The following is a 12,164-nucleotide window of genomic DNA, read 5'->3' on the forward strand; positions in this document are numbered from 1 at the left end:
AGATCTAAGGATGGCATCATTGTGTGTTCTAATTTTTTTTCATCTGTGTACAGAATGAATTTTGTTCTGGGTGGCAGTATCAAGGCAGTGTGTGCACACATGCATTCAGAGTGGGGCATTCCTGATGCAACCTGAGCAGGATCTAAAATTAACTGAGTGGACATAAAAAAACTTGTGAGCACACACACATGCACACGCCATAGAGAGAACACTGGATGACATCTTGGCTCAGATGCTATTAATGCCAGCACTTTAGGGGGGTGGAGAGTCCATTCCCGTGGCAATATTAATTGGATTTGAATTGAGTTTTGGCCCTTACCTTCAAGAAATCTTTCGTGCCTCGTGCCCTTATTGGTGTGCGGGCAATGTAAAAATAAGGAAGGATAGTCTTGCAAGCTTGAATTGTGTAGAAAGTGAGTACAGCTGTGAAAGTAATGCCCAGCATGCTGAAGGAAAGGAATTACTCCACACAATCCAAGCCGCATGTTTTGAACAGCATGACACTTGAACTACATTTGCTATCTTATCATTTTAGAACAAATCCACAGTTTTATTTAAACTGTTTTACAGCTGATACCAAGACTAGCACTGCACTGATGCAGCAGTGCCTGACATCACACTAACACTGTGCTGTTGCCAAAGTGGCAGCGGGGGGCGGGGGGCGGAAAGGCATTGTTTTTACTATCTCCCTCTTCGCTCTGAAACCCAGAAAATATGTCCCTGAGGGTTGCACAGTCTGTCTCAACTCGTGTGACTTTGTCTATATTCACTTTAGTGCTTCAACATCATGGAGCACAAGTAACACATTTACAAGGGTCTAATTTAGAAAATAATCTTTATGAATTATTTAAATAGGCACATTGTATTAAATGAGTATTAAATGTGCATTAAATTATTCATGCTGTATATTTACAAGATGGACAATATACTGTATATATTGCTCTATACAAAGTATATTTTCCATAGAAAGAAAGATAAAACAATATGAATAATACATCTTAGGCCTTGTTCATGGCCCCACAACTAACAGAGATCCAATTGGCGGGGACTAGAGACAGGGCCTTTTCGGTTGTGCCCCCTTGGCTTTGGAATGCCCTCCCTGAAGAGCTTCACCATGCTTCCTATCTCAGTGTTTTTAAAAGAAACTATTTAAAACACATTTTAAAGGCTTTTTAATGTTTCATTTTTGATTTATATCTGGTAGGTTCTTTAGTTTTTATAGTTCTCATTTTTTAGCTTTTAAGATAACTTTTAATTTGAAACTTTTTTAAAAATTGTAATTTTTAATGCAGTTTTAATTTGGTCTTTTAACTTGTTTAACTTAAATTTGTTAACTTTATTAGTCTTATTTTACATTGTATCTTTTTATTATGTTGTGAGCCGCCCTGAACTGTAGTGTACTGGAGGGGCGGGGTATAAATACTTTAAATAAATACATAAATAAAATATAAATTAATATTGACAAGACATAGTTTTAATAGGAAAAAATGTAGAAAGATTCAAAAGTAAGATAAAGAAGAGATAAAAAGAATTAGTTTAAAATAGCAATAGCAATAGCACTTACATTTATATACCACTCTATAGCCAGAGCTCTCTAAGCGGTTTACAATGATTTAGCATATTGCCCCCAACATTCTGGGTGCTCATTTTACCGACCTCGGAAGGATGGAAGGCTGAGTCAACCTTGAGCCCTTGGTCAAGATCGAACTTGTAACCTTCTGGTTACAGGACGGCAGTTTTACCACTGCGCCACGAGGGGCTCAGATATTTAGATATACACTTACTACCTGCTTGTCTTGGAGTAACTCTAACTGAGGTGGATGGAGACCCTGAAGTTGGGGAAGGCCCAGGGTAGTGACCTTGTCCTCCCTGAGCTAATTAAAGTGAACCCAGATTGGTGGGCTCCTTGGTTAATTTAATTAAACAAAATTTTTAGTCGCCTCTAACGACTCCCACTGGAGGGGGTAAGTACCCCCCATTCCACTGGCCTGGGTGTGTGTGTGTTAGTCCCGGGTCAGACCGAGCAGGGGTTGGTTCGGTTCAACCCCGAACAGTCAAACTGAACCAGTTTGAAATGGGTCTAGATAGTCATTTTCCTGTCTGGAGAAAATAGCTGTCTGGAGCTGAAAGTCCACAACCCTCTCAAACACCTGGTCCAACCATGGGTGATTAGAGACTGGCCTATAGTTGCCTAACTCTGATGGGTCCAATGTGGGTTTTTTCAAGTATAGTCTAATGATAGCCTCCTTAAGGCAAGGAGGCACCCTCCCCTCCCTCAGAGAAGTATTTATGTTTACCATACCTTCTCTAATAATTTGAGTGGTAGATAAAATAAGCCAAGCTGGGCAACGGTCAAGAGAATAGGGGGTGGGATAAATAATATTAGTAGATAAAATTAGTATCTACTAATATTAATCTACTAATCTACTAATATTAGTAGATACAATTAGTAAAAAAAAACCCTTCAAAATTGAAACACATTTTCATTCCTTAATTTCAAGATGAGCAAAATAACTAATTGAAAAGACACATACAAATGTATTGCTTATTTTTTGCATGCAGCTTGTTACTGTTAGGCCTGACAGAGAATGAAATGTGAGGACTGTGTATCTATTCTGCATTAGAGGCATGCATTAATTTTAGAACACATAAACCAATAGGGCCTATTCAGTTCATTTTTCATCTGATCCAAAGTAATGTCTAGAGCTCTGAATGAATAATGAATAAGTTATTCATTTGTAACCTGTTTGTTAATCAGTCGGAGCTCAATTGGTGTGGGAGGATTTAAACACCCTTCCACACTGAAAATAGCTGCTTTGGGGCAAAAGCCCAGTTACTGCAGAGAACTCTTCAGACAAGAGGTAACTTTTGCCCACCAAAATTTTCTGAAGTTCAAGTGCTTACATTCCTCATAGTCTCACTACTTCCTCATAGTAGGGAAGTGTGAGCTTGCTCGATTTGAACTGTAGTTTGAATCGAACCAGACTCGTTCGGTCACAGTTCAAACTGGCCCAAGCTCTAAAATAAACAGTCCGAACCAGTTCGGGGATATACTTGTAAAGGGGAATCTCTTTACAAGTAAAGAGGCATTCCCTATAGGCATTCACCTGCTGGTGGTGGGAGGAGGAGATAAAGAGTACCTGGTACCTTATCTGTGGAGGCAGAGACACTGGAAGTGGTGAGGGCTTCTCCAACCCCCCCACCAGCCTCCTGAAGGAGATCCTGGGCTGGTTTGGAGGCTTCAGCTGGCCTGGGCTGTCCAGGAGACCAGCAGGGGGTGTGAAGGAGCACCCAACCGTCTTTGATGTCTCCGTCACTCCCCCCATCAAGTACCCTTTCTCTCTCCCCCCAACCTTACTATAGGGAATGCCCTTCTTTACTTATAAAGGGGAATCCGCACTGGATTCCCCTTTACAAGAATATCTCCGAACCAGCCCACAAACCAATTTGGCCCATGAACCAGTTTGGGCTGTACCCAGTTCAGCCGGACTAGGTTGGTTCAAATCTGATCAAACTGGTTCTGTGCACATTCTTACTCATGGGTTCTCATTGAGAAAAACAAACTAGCAATCATAACAAGAATATGCCCTCAGCTTATTTACGTTTGACCAATATAAATACTAACAGTCTTGTTTAGTGAGACATTGTAAACTTAAATTAGTGTTTATATTAATCAAAAATTGATTCCTCTCCTAATCATACATCACATTCTATGCCATGAAGGAAAAGCAATACATAGCCATGCAGGAAGTGTCCTAGAAATAATATGAGCTATTTATCTCATACAATAAAAAATGGAATATTACACACAGTGAGCATTCGTCGCTTTATAATTAAGTATCTAATTCAAACTCTTGGACAATAGACAAATTCATTTTGCTGGGTCTGTGTGAAAGATAAATGAGCCCACATTAATCATTAAAACAGGTTGTGTAGTTCACTACTGCTTGCTAGTGTTCATCATAAATCAATAATAGTAATCTTATTCACATACATTCAGTGCCATTGAATCTAATTAATATAATATCAGAGTGGCTGATGGCTACTATGGTATATGATCAGTCTAAAAAAAATGTTGCATTTGCATACACAGTGAAGGATTGTCCCTCTATCACATACTACTGGATATTAGGCAAGATATAATTATCAGCTGCAAAGGAAAATTAATGTGGTCTAGGCAAAACTAAGCTCTTTCATCCTGTATTTCACTGTATTCAATTCAAGCAGGTACTTAACTCTTCAACTGACATTATGATATTTAAAAGTGCTTTATTTTGGTGGAATGTTTCTTTATTGTTGTAAGCCACCCTGGGCAGGATTGTACTCTGTGTGTGGGGTGGGGGGTGGTGGTAATAAATATTTTAAATAAATAAGTAAATAAATAAATATTGTATTCCATTTTCAGTTGGATGCCTTTTAGTAGGGGCCACAGTTCAAAGGTAGGTAATCGCTCATGTTTTTCTGCATGAGGTCTTGGGTCCAGTGTCAGGCATCTATAGACAATAATGGTTGGAAAAGACCTCTGCCCTTGGAAAGCCACTGAGATGTGTCAGTAAAGACAATATGGGCTAGATGGACCCATGTCTTCACTCCATGTAGGACAGGTTTACATACGTTCACCCTAAAGCAAAGTAGCAGAAGCTGGGGACTTGGGAATCGTCTTCTGTTATTGTGTTTTCCTATTGGTCACAAATAGTTTGAATAAGTTGTCTAGTTGCTTCAACAAATAACTGTATCTTCAACAAGTTCACATCCAAGTGCAAACTCAACACATTGCACTGGTCAAGGATTTGATCATTCAAATAGCAAGGAAACGTTTTTGTGAACTAGTACTCAAAATCTCTTCTAGATAATTATCTTTTAAACTTTTTTCAAAGCAAATAATCTAACCATCAAACATTTAAAAAACACTGCAAATGTAATTCTTTTAATATAAGTAGAACCTATCTGTAAGATCACTATATGTAGTAGATCCCACCTACAAATATACAGTTTGGTGCTTAGGGGTGGCAAAGGTGATTCCCTAAGGCATAGATTATTATTTTGTTGAAGACATAAAGAAATTTTCCATTAATTTGATAAATCAAACACATTCAATGGAAATCTAGCACTTATTACTGAAAGCAATTTATTTTAGCAAGGACGAGAAAGCCATTATTACTATTGTATTAACTCTTGTTAGAAAAGCAATTGACAGGATTGGAAATGTGGTAATTTAAGAAAAATATGAAGCGATCTAAGACTGAACCCTGAAAATCGTTTTCCAGATAATACAAATATTAAGTCGCAGTCTATTTTCAACACATCATTGGTAGCACATGTCATATTTTAAATGCTATAATATGCAAGTGATTTTAGATAATAAAAAGTAATTTGCAATCATTCACAGTACAGAGATTAATAGTCTCCCTCCTTTCCCCCACTTTTTTATTTATTTAAAAAAATAGCTGTTATATAGCTGATTAAATCTGGAAAACAGGTGGTAGGATTATTTTGAAGTCATTACTGCAGTTCCCAATCAAGTTCTTTTTAATATATATTTCTACATGATAAATTACAATAAATTACTGCCTTGAAAAACAAAGCAAGTGTTTTGTTGCCATGGGTGATATCACTTATTAAAATATGCGTCATTAGATTTCAACAAAGATTCATCTTATAAGTTTTAACATGGGGTTTTGAAATGTAAAACACAAAAACATGTTACCAGATAATTTAATATATTGGTATTGTATTGTCCTATTTTGTTTACAAACACATGGAAACAAGTGCATTAGACTCTGATAATCTTCTGAAAAAGGGCTAAGCAGCGTCAAGTCAGATGACTCTGGTGATTAGGATGCTAGCATAATAAGGGAACAGTTAGAGGGAAGAAGAGGGATCTCATTATGGAGTTCAAATCAACAGGAAAATTGGACTTGAAATAACACATAATTGGACTTATGTTTTATTACTATGGTGCAGCCACATCTGGAGTACTGTGTACAGCTTTGGTCACCATATCTTAAGAAGGATATTGTAGAACTGGAAAAGGTGCAGAAGAGGGCAACCGAAATGATCAGGTCCTGGAGCACCTTCCTTATGAATCTAGGCTACAGCAACTGGGGCTCTTTACCTTGGAAAAGAGGCAACTAAGGGGAGACATGATCGAAGTGTATACAACTATGCATGGAGTGGAGAGGGTAGACAGAGACATTTTTCTCCCTCTCTCACATCACTAGAACCAGGGGTCACCCCATTAAACTGAAGGTTGGGAAATTTAGGACTGGCAAGCAGATGCCCCTGCTAATGGGGCAAAGAGGCACCTTTTACCATGGTGATTCTCTTTATTTAGCAGGGGGAGGATAACTGGCCCTCTCCACCCCCAGCACAGTACTTCTAGTGATTGTTGCTGGTGTGTGTCTTATGTTTCTTTTTAGAATGTGAGCCCTTTGGGGACAGGGAGCCATCTTATTTGTTTGTTATTTCTCTTTGTAAACTGCCCTGAGCCATTTTTGGAAGGGTGATATAGAAATCGAATTATTATTATTATTATTATTATTATTATTATTATTATTATTATTATTAATATACAGAAATAACAGAACAAAGGCTAGCAGACCAGAGAAAATTCATTATAAGAAATAAAGTATTCACAGGAGTTGAGCTGGAAGAACTGCAAAGAGCAACACAGGCTCAAGATATGGAAGAAGAATTACCACCAACTGAAGAAGTTGCTCAGGCGCAGGTGGAGGAGGTATTGGAAATAAAGGATGCCACTGTTGCTGAACTGTTTCAAAATCAAAACCAGGCAACCTCCCCTTTGCCTTCACCTCAAAAACCCAAATGCCGTTTAACAGAAAAGCAACAAGAATTAAAGCAAAAAATAACTGAGCACATGAACCAAACAACCACCAGGGTTCGACTTCCAGCACTAAAAACAGTTGCCAAAAAACAACTTGCACAGGCATTAAAAGATGTCAATGTTGCACTTGCAGAAATAACAACCAATAATTTGCAAGAAACAAACCGACTAATGTACAGTGCTGCAACAATAACAACACAAGAGCTTGGATATAAGATCAATGGACCTGTAAAAAAAGAAAGTAGTACATCACCTAAATGGAAGATTAGATTAGAAAATAAAATCGCCAGGCTTAGATCAGATGCTAGTATATTGAAAGATATGAAAGACAAGAAGCTGAAGAATGAAAACACCAAACAGTATTTGATCCAAAAATACCACCTAGATTCAGGGAAAATTAGAGACATCCTGGAAATAATAAAGCAGCAAATAACAGCAGTGTCAAAGAAGATTAGCAGATACGAAGCCAGAATTACACAACACAGGCAGAATCTCCAATTCCAGTCGAATCGGAGACGTTTCTACCAAAGCCTAGAAGGAGAAACTGCAAGAAACATAGAAAGACCAAATAAAGAAGAAACAGTGCAATTCTGGGGGAAATTATGGGACAATCCAATAGATTATAATAAAAAAGCAGGCTGGATGAAAGAGGTCAAAAAATGTAACCAACAAATGCAAGATCTAATCATAACACCAGAATTAATAAGTGAAAGAGCAAAGAAAATTAAAAATTGGACTGCACCAGGCGACGATGAACTGTATGGCTTTTGCCTTAAACACCTAACAAGCCTTCATAAACAACTGTCAAAACAGTTCAATCACATTTTGCAAGGAAGTGATATTGAACAATGGCTAACAACTGGGAAAACTCATCTCTTAATGAAAGACCCAGCAAAAGGTGCAGTTCCAAGTAATTATAGACCGATAACCTGCTTGCCAACCATGTTCAAATTATTAACTGGAATAATAGCAGATGAAGTGATGCAACACTTATTAACTAACAAACAGCTTCCAGTTGAACAGAAAGGAAATTGTCCAAACAGCAGAGGCACAAAAGACCAGCTGCTGATTGACAAAATGATTTTAGAAAATTGCAAGAGAATAAAAACAAATCTAAGTATTGCATGGATTGACTACAAGAAAGCCTTTGATTCATTGCCTCACACATGGATACTAAAATGTTTAGAAACAACTGGTGCCAGCAAATCATTCAGATATTTATTTTTAAAAAGCAATGAGCATGTGGAGTACACAGTTAACAATCAATGGTGAGACACTTGGACAGGTTAGCATTAGTAGAGGCATTTTCCAAGGGGACTCCCTATCCCCTCTGTTGTTTGTAATCGCCATGACCCCACTTTCACAAATACTAAACAAAACAGGCCTCGGATACCAAACATCTAAAACATCAAGTAAAATCAACCATCTGCTGTACATGGATGATCTGAAGTTGTATGGAAAGTCCCAGTCAGAAATCAAATCACTGCTAAACACTGTCTGTAATTCAGTAGCGATGTAGCAATGGAGTTTGGACTAGACAGGTGTGCTGCATTAATAATGAACAGAGGAAAAATAACAAAAACAGATGGAATAGAACTGCCCAATGAAAGCAACATCAAGAACCTGGAAGAGAAAGAACATTACAAATACTTGGGCATTCTCCAGGCTGATAACATCGCACACGCTGAAGTTAAAAGAAAAATTGGAAGTGAATACATCAGGAGAGTTAGAAAAATCCTCAAGTCCAAACTCAATGGCGGAAACACCATACAAGCCATAAACACCTGGACTATACCTGTTATCAGATACACTGCAGGAATAATAGACTGGACCCAGGCAGAGCTAGAGATGCTAGATCGTAAGACCAGGAAAATCATGACCATCCATCATGCTCTGCACCCCCTCAGTGATGTAGATAGGCTATACCTTCCTCGCAGCTCAGGTGGAAGAGGAATGCTGCAAGTCCATCAAACAGTAGAGGAGAAGAAAAGAGGCCTTGAAGAATATATCAAGGACAGTGAAGAAGATGCACTTCAAATGGTCAATAACGAGAAACTATTCAACACCAATGAAAAAAAGCAGGACTACAAGAAAGAACAAGTCAAGAACCGAGCAGAAAAATGGAGAAATAAGCCCCTGCATGGTCAATATTTGCACAATATAAGTGGAAAATCAGACATCACCAAGACCTGGCAATGGCTTAAGAATGGCAACTTGAAGAAAGAAACAGAGGGTTTAATACTGGCTGCACAAGAACAGGCACTAAGAACAAATGCAATAAGAGCAAAAGTCGAAAAATCCACAACAAACAGTAAGTGCCGCCTTTGTAAAGAAGCAGATGAAACAGTAGACCACCTAATCAGCTGTAGTAAGGAGATTGCACAGACTGACTACAAACAAAGGCATGACAAGGTAGCAGGGATGATACACTGGAACATCTGCAAAAAATACAAGCTACCTGTAGCCAAACATTGGTGGGACCATCAAATTGAAAAAGTTGAAGAAAATGAAGATGTAAAAATATTATGGGACTTCCGACTACAGACTGACAAACATCTGCCACACAATACACCAGATATAACTGTAGTCGAGAATAAAGAAAAACAAGTGAAAATAATCGACATAGTAATACCAGGGGATAGCAGAATAGAAGAAAAAGAAATAGAAAAAATAACAAAATACAAAGATCTACAAATTGAAACTGAAAGGCTGTGGCAGAAAGAGACCAAAGTAATTGCAGTGGTAATTGGCGCCCTGGGTGCAGTTCCAAAAGACCTTGAAGAGCACTTCAACACCATAGGGGCCACAGAAATCACCATCACCCAATTACAAAAAGCAACTTTACTGGGAACAGCCTATATTCTGCGACGATATCTATAACAACAGCAACAACATTGACAATAAAATTCAGCCATCCCAGGTCCTTGGGAAGGACTCGATGTCTGGATAAAACAAACCAGTCAATAACACCTGTCTTACTGTGTAAATAAATAATAATGTACTTTTTCACACAGCACATAATTAATCTATGGAATTCCTTGCTATGGGATTTGGATGGCTTTAAAATTGGGTGGCTTTAAAAGGGGTTTAGACAGATTCATGGAAGACAGGTCTATCAATGGCTATTTGTCTGACAGCTGTGGACCATCTCCAGCCTCAGAGGCACGATGCCTCTCAATACCAGTTGCAGAGGAGCAACAGCAGGAGAGAGTGGATGCACATATCTCTTACCTGTGGGTTCCCCAGAGGCATCTGGTGGGCCACTGTGTGAAACAGGATGCTGGACTAGATGGGCCTTGTGTCTGATCCAGCAGGGCTGTTCTGATGGCTTGAAATATGATATCCTTCTGGGTAATCTTGGTGGGATGGAATGGGAAACACCATTTTGGTTCTGGTCCTCCTTGGGGATCATCTTAAAAGGTGATGCTTTGGCTTATCGTTTGTAACAGGGTTCCATCTTGTCACCAATGCTCTGTAATGGCTACATGCAACTGTTGGTCCCATGTCCGGGAGTATCTTTTTCCAGCTTCAGCTGGTATGCTAGCTGTGACCCTATATGGGTGCAGAGTTACCCATACTCTAGTCACCTTAAAAGAAGGTTTGGAGGCTAGAAGTGGTGCAAAATGCAGTAGCTAGATTATTGGTTGGAGCAAGATGCTTGGCCCATATTATACCAAATTTACATCAACTATATTAGCTGTCGATTTGATTCTGAGCTCAATTTAGAGTGCTGTTTTTGATCCTTAAAGTTATAAACAGCCTGGAACCAGGTTATCTTAAGAATGCCTGCTTCTATATAAACTTACACAGGCACCCAGATCAGGATCCATGGTCCTGCATATTAGCCTGCCCCAAAATGAAATTTGCTTGGCAAGAGAGGACAGGATCCTTTTGGTGACATCACCAGGGTATTGCCTATGGCTGTCATTTAACAGAATGATATAATGTTAGAGCTGGAAGGGACCTGAGAGGCCTTCTAATCCATTTTCCTGTTCAGTGCTTCTACTTCTAATGGATAGCCTAACACTGTTTAAGGCAGATTGTTTGCTGTTAGACAACTCTCATAGTTAGGAAAGTCCTCCTCATGTCTAGCCTGAGACAGCTGCTTTGTAATTCCACCTATGGATTCTAGTCCTGGCCTCAGGAGCAAGAGAAACAAGGTCTGCTCCATCTTTTGTAACAAGCCATTCAGATATTTGAAGACAGCCATTCCCTGCTTTAGTCTCCTTGTCTTCAGGCTAAACATAACCAGCTCCTTTAACCAAGTGCCTGATGGACGCCACACCATCCTAGTCTTCCTCTGAATCCATTTTATCCGTGTAATGAAATGCCATGCCAAGAACGCAGTATTCCAAGCAAGGTTTGAGCAGTGCGGAATAGAGTGGAATTATCATTTGCCTACCCAAGCCCCAATAATGACAGGGCACGTATAATTTGGAAGAACTGGGGCCACTTTACACATAATTTACAAACCACCTGCAAATGAGGAACTTACTAAATAGAGTGCAGGTACCACCCTTGTGGGCCAGCCACATAAGAAGGACTGCCCACAGCAGGGCAAAGGACTGGGTGTTGATTCAGCCCGTCACCATGTCCCAACATTGTCACAATTGTGAGGTTTTATCCCCGCTGAGGGAGGCAGCCTGCCCTGTCCCAACCCAGGGCGCAAAACTCTGAGTGGTGGGCCCAGCCAGCCTCCGAGCAGGGGCAGATCCCAGCCCAAGGGCTATAATACCCACAAGGGCTATTCCTCAGCTTCCCACTCGCTTTAATTGGTCCTCCAGCCCAACACCGATACAAGACAACCTACCCCAACCAGCATTCACCTTCAAATTGACCAAACATCCTAATCAGTGAAACCCTACCCAGATAATCAGTGAGAAGAAGGCAAAAAAAAAAAAAAAGGTCACCAGACGCACCCCCCCCCAAAAAAACCACCTTACTTGGCCCCAAAAGGTGACCAGATAATCCTCACTGAAATGGGCAGGTGGATGGGCAGGTGGGTGCTTTGCCCTAGAGCAACTAAGCATAGGAGAAGGGAACCTGCCACTTATGCAGCCACTCTCTCACTCCCATTGGCCGGCCACTTTCACATGGAGGGGGAAACATAGTGGCCCCCATGTCCATCAGTGGAGCTGGGTGCACAACTCTGCCCCCCCCTCCTTTAACACACAACATGGCAGCGGGGGGGGGGTGGCTTTCTTGTAACCTGGACACTCTGCCACCAAAAAACTGTACTAGCTTTTTTTAGCAGCTGCATCACATTTCTGGCTCAAGACACCCAGGTTATTTCCACATGCCTGTTCCATGTGCCAGGTCA

The 12,164-nt window shown here is 40.0% G+C and overlaps 1 protein-coding gene across 2 annotated transcripts in view; it reads right to left on the reverse strand.

The window, feature by feature from the left end:
* CSMD1 (CUB and Sushi multiple domains 1) overlaps positions 1-12,164 on the reverse strand; it is a 1,678,033-nt gene that overhangs the window by 969,154 nt on the left and 696,715 nt on the right. The gene's annotated exons all lie outside the window — the stretch shown is intronic.

This window comes from Hemicordylus capensis, chromosome 1 (assembly GCF_027244095.1).
Source record: "Hemicordylus capensis ecotype Gifberg chromosome 1, rHemCap1.1.pri, whole genome shotgun sequence".
Classification (NCBI taxonomy): Eukaryota; Metazoa; Chordata; class Lepidosauria; order Squamata; family Cordylidae; genus Hemicordylus; species Hemicordylus capensis.